This window comes from Peromyscus maniculatus, chromosome 4 (genome assembly GCF_049852395.1).
Source record: "Peromyscus maniculatus bairdii isolate BWxNUB_F1_BW_parent chromosome 4, HU_Pman_BW_mat_3.1, whole genome shotgun sequence".
Taxonomy (NCBI): Eukaryota; Metazoa; Chordata; class Mammalia; order Rodentia; family Cricetidae; genus Peromyscus; species Peromyscus maniculatus.
Genome location: NC_134855.1, coordinates 60,642,407 through 60,654,630, shown reverse-complemented (window position 1 = coordinate 60,654,630; position 12,224 = coordinate 60,642,407). Strand labels below are relative to the sequence as shown.

The 12,224-nt window shown below is 37.2% G+C and overlaps 1 long non-coding RNA gene across 1 annotated transcript; it reads right to left on the bottom strand.

The window, feature by feature from the left end:
• Nucleotides 1-452: 452 nt before the first annotated feature.
• LOC143272702 (uncharacterized) lies at nucleotides 453-4,286 on the bottom strand. The gene is made up of 3 exons (XR_013050326.1): nucleotides 4,155-4,286; nucleotides 2,292-2,452; nucleotides 453-690 (listed from the first exon to the last, which is right to left on the bottom strand). It is a non-coding gene; the product is annotated as an uncharacterized LOC143272702 (long non-coding RNA).
• Nucleotides 4,287-12,224: the final 7,938 nt, after the last annotated feature.

Here is a 12,224-nt window from a genome sequence, read left to right as displayed (position 1 = left end):
GGAGGATTATTTTATGCACTGCCCACAGCACATTACTAAACATCAGGTTTTCTAGAGACTGAGAACCTCAGCGACACACAAAGCCAAAGGCTTGTGAATAGGCTCCGAAGTCAGGGAGTACAGAGTTTTTGCAAGAAATTAGAACCGTCACTTAATGTAAGGTGTAAAGTAAAACAGTGGCCATTTCCAGCTTTATTTTATAGAAGTGCAAAATATTAAATGATTACGGCTTGTTGCTTTTTATGGCAATAAGATTAAAGGATCAAAATCTAGAAACACTTACTTTTTTGAAAGGCGATATGCAATGTTCATTTATTTTTAACTAATATTTCAAACGTACAGAGCTGAAAAAAGCATCAATAAAGCTATCATGTAAATATTTTGTTATTTTCATACCAGTTGCCTCTGTGTTGTAAAATAAGTGATTATTATATCTTAATAACACTCTGTAGTGCTTCTTATGCTTTTTATTGGTCACGTGAGTTACAAGCAAGGGTGAAACTCACATAACTTAGCACAGGCTTAAGAAGGGTGACTGGGGGTCCTCTGCCTGCATCGTGATGAGTGTGGGGTTCCAGAAAGCGTTCAAAGGGCCACGAGCAAGGCATAGAGCCACTCTCATTAATTATAACTGGCGAGGGCTATTTTGAAGGTGGCCATGACCTTTCTTGTGTGCTGTTTGAAGATTAGCTGTAATTTTAAATATTCTTTCTCAGTCATTTGTTGCTTTTTGTTTGTTAAGTAGTATATTTTGTATACTTAAACAATTTGGAAAACATGGGCTTTTTCACGACACAGGACAAATCCATTTTCTTTATAATCAGTGCTTTATTTATCTTAATTAAGAAGTCTTTTGCTAACAAAGTGTTTCCTTTCAAAATGGACAGTGAATTTTTTTTTTTAATTTGAAGGCTTTTTCTTTTCCAATTTTTCTTTTTTCTTTTCCCCTTTCTCAGGCAAGGTCGCATATGACTCAGATTATTTTCAAACTTAGCTTCTTAGTGAGGACTCTACTGCTGGCTGAGCCTTGTCCCACCCCCTTAGGCTTCTTATATCTTTTATTTTTAAAAGTGTGTGTGTGTGTGTGTGTGTGTGTGTGTGTGTGTGTGTGTGTGTGTGTGTGCGAGAGAGAGAGAGAGAGAGAGAGAGAGAGAGAGAGAGAGAGAGAGAGAGAGAGAGAGAGAGCAAGAGAGAGAGAGCATATACTTGCATGCATGTGTGCACATATGTAGGTGGGCCGCAGGGCACTCGTGAAGGTCAGAGGACAAGAGGGGGAAATTAGTTCTCTCTCTTTGCCATGTGTTTCCTGGTGATCAACCTCAGATTGTCAGCTGGTAAGTGCTTTCGCTCACCAAATCATCTCACTGACATCATAAAGTCTCAACTTTTAAATGTAAATTGTTTTCTTTATGGCATGAGGTATGGATTTAATTAATTTCTTTTCATACATATATGGTGACCCTGCTACCTGTTAGTATATTGTCTCATAGTTATTTGTCTTTCCTGTAGCATAGGTTTTCCATTAATGAAATGGGTCATTTCACTTTCTAAGTCATGTTGAAAACTAAATGAAAGGAGGAAAATACCTATAGCAGTGCCTGACACAGTGGTCTTTCTCTAACTACTAGTGAACAGGCTGAGCCAGTTGCTTAGTTTTGTCAGTTGACCAGACCATGATTCACCTGCTCAGATAATTTTATGCCATGGATAGAAGATACCTAGGACATATGGGTTCATTTTTTAGCTCTGTTCTATTGCTTGCTACATTTATTTTCTTTGGCACCAATACTCACATTCTGATTCCTGATCTCTATAGAGTGACCCATAAATATTTTTCCAAAATTGCCTGTGACTTCCACCTTGCATATACATTTTATGTCAAATTTGTCATATTCTCACAAAAATCTTTGTTGAGATTTCAAACAGAGACTCATTGAGTTTATAACTTATTTCAGGTATAATTTGTCTTTATGATAGTTATGCCTCTAATTAATAAGAACATTGATTTAGAGTATTTTCTATTTATCATGGCAAAACCTTTTGGAAAAGATACTTACACCAAAAGTATATTAATTTATAGAATCCTAGTATAGGTCCCCATTCTTCACACTATGGAAAATGATGAATTCTAGAAGACTTTCAAAGAAGAGCTAGTGTCAATACTACTCAAATTATTCCACATGATAGAAGCAGAAAGAACATTGCAAAATTCATTTTATGAGGTCACAGTCACCCTGATACCCAAACCACACAAAGATTCAACAAAGAAAGAGAATTACAGACCAATTTACCTCATGAGCATTGATGCAAAAATATCCAATAAAATACTTCAAAACAGATTCAAGAACACATCAAAAATATCATCCACCAAGATCAAGTAAGCTTCATCCCAGAGATGCAAGTGTGGTTTAACATATGAAAATCTGTCAGTGTAATCCACCATATAAACAAACTGAAAGAAAAAAAATACTACATGATCATCTAATTAGATACTGAAAAAGTGTTTGATAAAATCCAACACCCCTTCATGATAAAAGTCTTGGAGAGATCAGGGATACAAGGGATGTATCAAAACATAATAAAGGCAATATACATCAAGCCAGTAGCTAACATAAAATTAAATAGAGAGATACTCAAAGCAATTCCACTAAAATCAGGGACAAGACAAAGCTGTCCACTCTTTCCATTTCTCTTCAATATAGTGGTCAAAGTTTTAGCTAGAGCAATTAGACAACTAAAGGAAATCAAGGGGATACCAATTGGAAAGGAAAAAAGTCAAAGCATCTTTTGCAGATGATATGATAGTATACATAAGAGACCCCAAAAATTCTACCAGGGAACTCCTACAGCTGACAAACACCTTCAGTGAAGTGGCTGGATACGAAATAATCTAAAAAACATCAGCAGTCCTCCTATATACAAATGATACATGGGCTGAGAAAGAAATTAGGGAAACAGCATTCTTCACAATAGCCACGATGATATAAAATATCTTGGGGTAACTCTAACCAGGCAAATTAAAGATCTGTATAGCAAGAGCTTCAATTCTTTGAGGAAAGAAACTTGCAAATATATACGAATATGGAAAGATCTCCCATGCTCATGGATTGGTAGGATTAGCATAGTAAAAATGACCATTTTATCAAAAGCATTCTACAGATTCAAGGAAATCCCCATCAAAATGCCAACACAATTCTTTACAAACCTTGAAAGACAATACTCAACTTCATGTGGAAAAACAAAACAAAACAAAACAAAAAAAAACCATGATAGCTAAAACAATCCTGTTCAATAAAAGAACTTCTGGAGGTATCACCATCCCTGATCCTAAGCTCTACTACAGAGCTATAGAAATAAAAACAGACAGGTGGATCAATGGAATTGAATTGAAGACCCAGATATAAATCCACACACCTTAGGACACCTCATTTTGACAAAGAATTAAAAACTACAAAATGGAAAAAGAAAGCATCTTCAGCAAATGTTGTTGCTCTAACTGGATATCAGACTGTAGAAGAATGCAAATAGATATATATCTATCAGCCTGCACAAAACTCAAGTTCAAGTGGATCAAAGATCTCAACATAAAACCAGATAAATTGAACCAGATAGAAGAGAAAGTGGGGAATAGCCTTGATTTCACTGGCATAGGAGACAACTTCCTGAACAGAATGCTAACTATGCAGGCACTAAGATAAACAAATAGTAACTGGGACCTCATGAAACTGAAAGGCTTCTGTAAGGCAACACTGTCAATAGGACAAAATTGCAGCCTACAAAATAGGAAAAGATTTTCACCAACTCCACATTGGACAGAGGGCTAATATTTAAAATATATATAGAACTCAAGAAACCAGGCATCAACAAACCAAATAATCCAATTTAAAAAGGGGGAACAGATCTAAGCAGAGAATTCTCAACAGAGCCTCAAATGGCTGAGAAACAAAGAAATGTTCAACATCCTTAGCCATCAGGGAAATGCAAATCAGAACTATTTTGAGATTCCATCTTACACATGTCAGAATGTGATACCTCATACTGGTGAGGATATTGAACAAGGGGAACATTCCTCTACTGCTGGTGGGTGTGCAAACTTGTATAGCCACTTTGGAAATCAATATGACGTTTTCTCCGAAAATTGGTTATTGACCTACCTTAAGACCCAACTATTCGACTCCTGGACATATACCCAAAGGATGCTACATCCTACTGTGAGGACACTTGCTTTCTTATTTTCATTGCAGCTTTATTCATAATAGTAGAACCTGGAAACAGCCTAGATGTCCAGCAACCAAGAAAATGGATAAAGAAAAGTACATTTACACGATGGAATATTACTCAATTGTTAAAAACAATGACATCATGAAATTTGCTGGCAAAAGGATGGAACTAGAAAAGGTCATCTTGAGTAAGGTAATCTAGATCCAGAAAGACAAACATGGTACATATTCACTTATAAGTAGATATTAGCCGATAAGTAAAGGATAACTATGCTAGAACACACAGACCTAAAGAAGCTAAGTAACAAGGAAGGCTCAAGGCTGGACTGTGAAGGGGAAATAGAATAGATATCGTAGGTGGATGGGAGGGGGAGAGGTCTGGATGGGTGGGTGGGTATAGAAACAGAAGGGACCAGCAACTGATGGAAACTGATACAGAGACCCACAGCCAAACATTAGGCAGAACTGGGGAATCCTGTGGAAAAGGGGGAGGAAGAATTATGGGAGCCAGAGGGACCAAAAACATCTCATGAAAACCCACAGAATCAACTAACCTGGGATCATATGTCAAGGGCCATCCCTAGCAGAGAACAGATCCCAGCAGAGGGTATGATGAATCAGGAGGGGAAGGAATGAACCAGGCATAATGATCAGGAGAATCTTGCAACCTTACTCATTAGCAGCCAGATTGCTTTTTTATTTATACAACACTTAGTAAGCAGGGATAGATTCATATTGTTCCAAAACATAGATAATATCATTTTTGGTTTTGGACATGTGTTTCACCTTTTCTTGCTCTTCTTTTAGTCATCATTAATAAACTATGTCAGAATTATCATTTCCAATCATTTTGCCTCAAGTTTTGACATCATTGATGAACAGAGTTATCATTTTTACTCATAACCCATAACACATTTTTTAAGAATCTAGAGGCATGTGACAGCCTGTTCTCAGGCTGGTAGCTTCAGTTGCTTCGAGGATTCTAGACCAAAACAAAATCTTCAAGCCAGCCCAGATATATTGCCCTGTCCCAAGCAGTGTATTATTAACTCTTAAAGGTCATTGTGCAACAGAAAAATCCTCAGACCAAAGCTGCTGCACTTACTATTCAAATTCTGGCATAATACAATGTTTATATTTTTATAGATTTTTTTATATGTCTAATCTTGGCATTCTGTGTTCTTTGGTCATAAGACAACACAGTGACTACATGTGCTTACTTTTCTAAGAAAGGGAGGTCCTGACATCTTATTCTTTTATCATCTTTCTATTTCATACTTTGCTTATTAATATAAGTCTCTATGTAGGGAAGAGGTAACTTCAGCTAATCTAACCTTATTGCTGTATATGTCATGTAATTGCCTGAGTGTATAGTGGGAAGAGGCTTGTAATCTGAACTGTGACCAACTCCTCTAGTCTACCAAATCTTGTTGACCTTTTAAAGTTTACTTTGTTTTGAATATCTTGTTCCTGCATAAGTACAGTGACAGATGTTTCAACAATGTCTCATAGCCTCATAAAGAGACCTCTGGCTTCCTTTCATGTGTCACAACCTCCAAAGTATAAAGAAGACCTTCAAGTGGATAAGGATATCTCCCTAAAAGCAGGAAGGGTAATATGTTCAGGACTTTCCTGGGGAAGCTTAGAAACAGTGCTCCTGGGAGAAGGCATCAATCCAATATTCCCTAAATTGTGCAAATATTAAAAGTCTCCCAAGTATGCAGCAGGTAGAAATGAAAACCAAAGATGGCACAACAGCCATCATGTGGCTCAGTTTGCTGGATCCTTGTCAAATAACTGTGCTAGCCATATGACTTTTGCTGTTCCTATCAGATATGACTGTGCTAATCATAGTGCCTCACAGATATTGAACAACCAACCAGAGAGCCTGCATTAGACTGACCTAGGCCCTTTGCATATATGTGCAGCTTGGTCTTCTTGTGGGACCCCTAACAGTGGGAACAGGGGCTGTCTATGACTCTGTTACCTGCTTTGGGGATCTTTCCTCTTACTGGGTTGTTGACTAGTCCATCCTTAAAAGGAGAGGAGTTGCCCAGACTCACTGAAATTTGATATGCCATGGCTGGCTGATATCCATGGGAGGCTTGCCCTTTTCTGAAGAGATAGAAGAAGGAATAGACTGGAGGGAAGAGGAGAGGTTGGGAGGAGGAACTGGGAGGAAAGGAGAGGGAGAGAGGAGACTGTGATTGGACTGGAATTTTTTTTTTTTAAAGAAAGAAAAGGAGAACTGGGAGCCAGGAGATATCAGTGGGAATTGTTGTCTTTTTCTCCAAGATTTCAATTCTTTCATCATTTCCCATAAGCCTCAAGACAAATGTTTCAAACTCTTTCCTGTAATACATTTTTTTTGCTATAGATGCGCATGTGTTATGTGTTGGGTATTAATATATATATATTTGTGTGTGTATGTGTGTGTGTTGGTTGTATGTGTGATTTTATATTCACTGAGGATGCTGGGGTGCTGGTTGTAGGGTAATATTTTCTAAGCCTTTATATTATATACAATAAACCAGCCAGAGCTAAGAAGTTGTAATTACAATTGCCTTTATTTTAAGCTATTTTCTAGTGAGATGTTTAATAGATCATATTTTAGACTAGCTAATATTAATGTAAACAAATATACTATAATGTTTAGAATTGAAACAGTTGCTTTCTGATACCGGCATTATGGTACTGTTTGTACTGAATGAAAGATTCAACACCATTCACCAAGAATCTTCAATGCCAAACATGACACTTGTTTCATTTTTGTATCATATATGTAGTTTTGGTATTCACAAACAAAGCTTTGAAAGAACTAAATTTTTCTTATTTTTTATTGTTTATTAATTTTTTTACTATTCTTATTGATTTTTGATATTGTCTATCATTCATTCTCATGCTCAAAAGATATGGATCTGCTGATGAAACTTTGGCAAAATACTGAATGCTTAAATATGTTAGGTGTTTACCTAAGTAAGGATTGGGTCCTCTTGAATGATAGTGAAACACAACAAAACAAACAAATAAACAAAACCCCAATCAAACAAAGGGGAATATTGCTTTTAGTCCAACTTAAAAGTTGTATAGCTAGTGTTGTTAGATGCATGGACTATCAAGTCTATCAATTAGGCTTATGGCACTCACATAGGAAAAGGTACATGAAAAAATTATAATCTCCAAAATATAATGAATTCATTGACTTTCTACTTTCTAGTTAGCCTTATTTTTGAACTGTTCGCTACTTATTTCTTGGGGAAGAGAAATCATTGTCTCCAGTTTTTAATTTTTTTTTTTCTAAACAGGGTTTCTTGAAACTTGTCCTGGGTCTTGCTGAGGCCTGTTCTGTATCTTGCTCTGTAGATCAGGCTGGCCTCGAACTCACAGAGATCTGCCTGGCTCTGCCTTTCGAGTGCTGGGATTAAAGGCATGCACCACCACTACCCGGCTCTCTCCAGTTTTGTATCTACTCTGGGTCTATCAGGGTCCAACAGAAAGCTCCAAGCCCATGTTCACACACATGGCTCTGATTAAACTCAGTGACACAAAACAACAGAAGTAAGCATGGATACAAAAAAAGAGACCTCTAGAGAAGGCAGGGAGTAGACAGGAATAGCAGGGAAATGGGTGAGGGTTGGGGTGAAAGTGGTCACTATGGGTTATGTACATATCTGAAATTGTTGAAAACAAATTTCATTAATTTTTAAAAAAGGGTTGTGTTAATAAGACGACCTCTTTATACCATTCCCTTCCTTCTGAACTTTTCTAATTATCATTTTCTAGGAATTTTCATCTCAGGAAAAAAAAAGCTTAGAGGAGAATGAAAATAACTACAAAGGAGGCAGAAGGCAAGTTCCCAAAGTGCTTGAAAGAAATAAAAGAGATGGCCATTTTATGACTTACAGAGTTTTTATATTTATCTGCCCAGAAAATTTAGAGAACCAAAGACATATATATTCCTAATGTTGATGCTTTGCTCAAAGTCTGAGGACTATGATTGATTCCTAGCATATTTTAACACACATTAGTGCACACTCCTCTGGGATGATTATTGTAAGCTGACCGTTAGTCCTGGTATTGAGGTGGCTGTGGGAGTTCTTTTTGTTGCAGTTGTTATTTGTTTTCCTGCTAAGTCTGTTATATTTTATGTTGGGCATTCAAAGATTCTGCATCAGGTATGGTTTTTGGAGAGTTCATCTTTTAAAACTGAAACTAGTTCCCTTATTTTCCAGAGTAATTTTTTCAACAGACTTTTCTTTATACCTCTTCAGCTTTATATTTCTTTCTTATGTTTCCCCAAGGGCCTAATTATGAATTCCTCCTAGACCTCTTCTGAGTGCTATTAAGGTTTAAATTTCTGGGAGTTCTTTGTTAATATTTCCCCAAGCTTGCTGGAAGGAAGCTGTTTATTTTCTCATTGTGTTCTACTTTACTTGTGTGTGGAATAAAGGATATTTACATTGTATTTTCTTTTTTTCTAATGAAGAATATAATAAAATTGCTTATTTAGATGATTAAAATGTGTGTACATGATTTGTGTGTGTGAGTGTGTGTGTGCATGTGATGTGTGTGTGTGTGAGTGTGTGTGTGCATGTGATGTGTGTGTGTGTGTGTGTGTGCATGTGATGTGTGTGTGTGTGTGTGTGTGCATGTGATGTGTGTGTGTGATGTTTGTGTGTATGTGATGGGATGTGTGTGTGTGTGACATTTTGTGTGTGTGTGTGTGTGTTATTTGTGTGTCAGTGTGTGGCATGGCATCTGTGTGGAGGGTACAGGCTACCTTTGTGGGCATGATTCTTTCTTTCACCTTTCACTTGGTTCTGGGGATTATTTAAGATCACCAGGCTTATGCAGCAAGTGTCTGCCTGATTCTCCTCCCTGTCAGCTCCAATTCAAAATTTTAATGTTTTACACTGAAATATGTGAAGACAGATCTAGAGGTATATTTTTGATAGATATACCCCAGTTAGAAGCTAAGGTGCATATTGCGAAGACAAAGCATTCTACTAAGAGTAATTGAAATGCTGCCTTTTCCTCCTCTAGTTTGGATGTGTCAGCTTCATCGTGCTCTAGCAAAACAAAAGAACTAAAACACCAAGAAGTCCCACTGTGGTTTGGTATTTGATAAGCAAGACAAGTTTTGGAGATAGAACAGTTTTGAAAGACAAGAGTTCTATATTGTTGGTGTGCTGATGTTTTCTTGTGGGAATGTGCACAGGAGGAGAAAGAAATCATTCTGTACAATAGACCAGTTCTGCTGAGCTCAGGCTTGGTGCCCAGGGACCTCTAAGAATAGCAACAAGAAGTCAGGAAAGCTTCCCGTGTCCCACAGAGTTCTTCCCACAGAGAACCCTTTTTGTCTGACCCCTTTCCACAAAGGTCCCCGCTCTAGCTGCTCCACAGTGCATACCTTGCTCAGAAGTGTAGTAACTGAATTATCCTATTATATTTTTTACTGATTTGACCTTCTTGTCCAACTGCTGTGGGCATGAGAACTATTTTGTGCACATCAGCCTTTCATCACAGGCACAGGGTGGAGGTCCTCATTCTGAGGAAATCATGGCTAATATGGGCCATCTTAGAGATAACAGACTGAGCTTCCCCCTCCTGCTGAACTTCTGGCATGCACAGAGCAAACTGAAGAAATAATGGAACCTCTTATTTTAAAATTTAATACCTTTTACTGCCTGCTGTCAAGGCAAGCCCTCTATGAATTTGCTGACATTTTAAATTCTACTGTGAAAACTGCCTCTCTATTTCAAATATCCACTCAACTAAGGATTGTATATAAAGTTATCCCCTCCACACACTATCAATATGAAAGTTCTTCTTTCTTTCCTGCGGCATTCTAAGTCACTTCTGTAACCAGCTCCCTTAAGAGAAAACCACTAAATCTTGCTGCTTACACAGCAGCTCCAAATCTTACCACAGTGCCTGTCAAAGAAAGAAATATTTTCAGCATAAGCTCCTGCAAGGTTCACAGGCTCAGTAGATTGTGCTTACTAGCTAATAGGAGAGAAAGGCAAACTGCAGAAACCCCAAGAGAGCTTTCTGGCAGAAAGCAGATAACGCAAAATAAAATCACTGCTTTATTTTATTAAGGACCTTTGTGAAGGTTCATTTGAAACAATTTAGTTTGTCTAACATAATTAAGTCACTAAACAGCAGCGGACAGCAGCCAGTCCAAGTCTTGGATTAACAACGTTTAATTCATCTCTAATCAGCCTCATACATGTCGAGGAAGCATACACAGAATTTTATAAAATGCAAAATGATGAGTAAGGACAGTTGATGGATAAATCATAAAATAGATGATGAGTTTGTACTTGCAATTTATTACTATCAGCTGTCAACCAGAAGATTTCTTTTAAAGAAAATATGAATTAAATAAGTTCAATATAGTTATTCAGATAAGAAATGTGCAGCTAGAATATGAGGAATTTCTCTCTTGTCTTCACTAGAAATGAGTTTCCTGAGATGGGCACACCATAGAGCATTTGGGTAGGGTCACTATAGAAGCAGTACTGTATCCAGGAAGAAGCAGTCTAGCAAATGTGCACCCATCATCTCTTAATAATTGATATGTTTCAGCTGGCTTGAACCGAATTTGATCAATTGGAATAAGAGAAAAAGGAGACAAGGGTCAGTTTTAGACAGAAGATTTTTGATGCAGTACAGATCAAAAGCGATTAGGGTTTGAAATGGGGTTGTTAAAGGTACTTAAAAGCACTGTAGATGTACATCTGGCATGGACCTTAATCATAGCTCACTTTCTATATTGACAGTTGAAATTTAAAAAGCATTTTTCTCTGTATTTGTGTAGGAGCATCCTGCTGGAATAGAGAGCAGCCTTACAGAGTTGGAAGGGAAGAGAAGGCAAGGCAATTAGGTTACGATGACTTTAATTAACTAGGTTCAGAGCTTAATCTTGAGGTAATTCTAACATCTGGAAATTTGTAATCCTGAAATTTCAGAGACTATGTACACACACATTGAGCAACTAGAGTTGCAGAACTAAATATCAACAAGACTAACACTGTTGACATATTTCATCTACTTATTGATGCATAAAGTTTTTTATTGGTTTAAAATCAGTTAAATGTCTTTTGAAGTAAACTGTTATAAATACAACAATAGATTCTACATATACTTTTCAGATAACACATCTAAATCTGATTTGTTATCCTTTTTTTGCTCATGAGAGCTGAAATTCTAATAAAACGGGGAACCTACCATCATAACATGTTAGAGTTTAGGAATTACAGAGCAAAACAAAATACTGGCAATAATTTCTGAGTGCAAGTAATAGAATCTGAGGGCTCTTGTGATCCATTTCTGATTATGTGAACACTGGGAAGATGAAAGAGTATCTAGGATAAACTATTGCTGGGATTTATACAGATTTGGATGCAGGTAACATTGATATTGGTTTGTGTGAGGATGTAGGATGGCAGTGGGGGCAGCAAGTCACTAGGCCTTGCTTCTGCATCACATGGGTCATACCTAAAAGAAAGGCATGAATAATGCATTTCATCCATGTTTTATGTGACATTGGAACATTCAGTAGCAAAGATTAGAAGACCTGGGAAAGAGATATCTATTGTTCTGTTTATCTTTGATGAACAATGAATGCCATTTTAGAAATGTGATCAGACAGAGGGCATGACCTAACAACAAGAGACTGAGAGGGAAAAACATCTAGGCTCTTTGTTCATATTCTTCTTGAGGTCCTTGTGTAGAGTCTTCCTTCTTCTTGAATATGAGGGAAGAGGTTTCTGCAATAGGATTCTTTGACAATGTAGATTTGAGAAAATTTTTATGGCCAGATCATACTCAGAAAGTGGCAAGCGAGGTTAGAAAGTAAAAGCTGCTTTATTTTCTTTTTGGATTAAAATATAATTATAGCATTTCTCCTGTCCCTTTCCTCCCTCAAAACACTCTTACATATCCCTCCCAGCTCTCCTCCAAATTCATAGCCTCCCTTTTCACTAGTTGTTATTACAT